Source organism: Mustela nivalis, assembly GCF_964662115.1.
Source record: "Mustela nivalis genome assembly, contig: HAP1_SCAFFOLD_1004, whole genome shotgun sequence".
In the NCBI taxonomy this organism is placed as follows: domain Eukaryota; kingdom Metazoa; phylum Chordata; class Mammalia; order Carnivora; family Mustelidae; genus Mustela; species Mustela nivalis.
In genome coordinates this window covers 36,981-38,829 of record NW_028135660.1, presented here as the reverse complement: position 1 = coordinate 38,829, position 1,849 = coordinate 36,981, and positions in this window count along the sequence as shown.

The window sequence follows — 1,849 nt, the reverse complement described above, 5'->3', positions numbered from 1 at the left end:
CTAAAATCACACCAATATATTTGAAGACTGTGACTATATATAAATTTGTATTTTCTAGATTTTTTTATAGTCATGGAATCACACAGTATATACTATTTATTGCCTGGCTTTTCTTTTCTCAGCACCATTACTTTGAGAATCTCCAATTGTAAATAGTTCATTTTGATGTTGAATAGTAATCTCTTTAATGAATAGATCATAATTTGTCTTTGCTCTATTGATGGACATTGATGAACATTTCCACTGTTTTCAATTCTTAAAAATAAAGCTGCTATGAAATTCATATACAAGTCCTTGTATGAACATAGCGTTTGTTTCTCTTGGTTAAATGTGTAGAAGTAAAATGGCTATTTGTGTAACTGCAACATATTTTGCATTTAAAAAAATATTTCAAACTATTTTCCAAAGTGGTGGTATCATGATATATGCCAACAGCAGTTTAGATTTTTTGTTGCTTCTCAATCTAGCTCAGACGAAGTAAATTAGCCTTTATAATTTTAGCCATTCTAATAGATATGTAAGCATGTCTCATTATGATTTTAATTTGTATTTCTTTAATGTCTAAATGTTGAGAAATTTGTCATGTGCTTAAAAGCCATCCATATCCTTTTGGTGACATGTCTCTTCAATAATTTTCTTCACATGTAAAATTGGATACTCTGTTTGGTTATTAGTAAGGTATTTTATTTTTATTCATTTTTTAATAAACAGAGTAGATGTCCATTATCAGATATATAATTTGCAAATCCTTTCTCCATCATTATGGTTTCTCAATGGAGGTTTGATAGCTGTGTCTTTCAAGAAATATGCTAATTCTTTCCTGGTACACGGAGGTATGACTAGAGCATTATCAATGTTGACCTTTGCAAACAAAATCATGGCTTAAGATATATGTAGTCTGCGGTTTTTGGGAGTGTTCTGTAATATCAAACATATCTAGTTAGTTGATAATTTTGTTCAAGTCTTACATATCTTACCAATTTGATGACCATTTGTCTATATAATCTCAAAATAAAGGCGTTGAGACTTTTTTCCATTTCTCTTCTAAGGTAGAAGTTATGATTTTTGTTCTTAGTTTTTCCCTATATATCCCCAAATCTGTTATTAAGTATTAAAAGTCAAGAATTATTATACTCCCTGATAAATTCATCCTTCTACTCCTCTGTAATTTTGACTTGATCTTTATGTCTGATAATGAAATTTGCTTTAAAATCACTTTTCATTATCTTGATATAACCACCAAAGTTATAGTGTTATTAGTGTTAATATAGCATAGTTTTTTTTTACTTTATAAAGCACTTCTATATTTAATCCTGAAAAAAAAAAACCAACTTTTTAGCACTGGAAGCATCTTTCTAAATTATTATTTTTTTTTAAATGAAGCAGTAGCCATTTTTGTTAAGGGACCTAAACTGAAAGTAGGTTTATTTATTAATTTATTTAGTAAAGATTTTATTTTGTTTATTGACAGCAAGAGAGAGAGAGAGAGGAAGCACACAAGCGGGAGGAATAACGTGCAAAGGGAGAGGAAGCAGCAAGCTCCTTGGGGTGCAAGTAGTCCCATGCAAAGCTGGATCCCTGTACACTGGAATCATGACCTCAGCCAAAGGCAAACATCTGCTTAAACAACTGAGTCATCCAGGCACCCTTATAAAATAAAAAAAAAAAACTTTTAAAAACATTTTGTTTCTTTTTTTTTTTAATATTTTATTTATTTGACAGACAGAGAGACAGGAAGAGGAACTATAAGCAGGGCAGAGGGAAAAGGAGAAGCAGGTTTCCTACTGAGCAGAGAGCCTGAATTGGGGCTCCATCTCAGGACCCTGGGATCATGACATGAAAAGAAGGG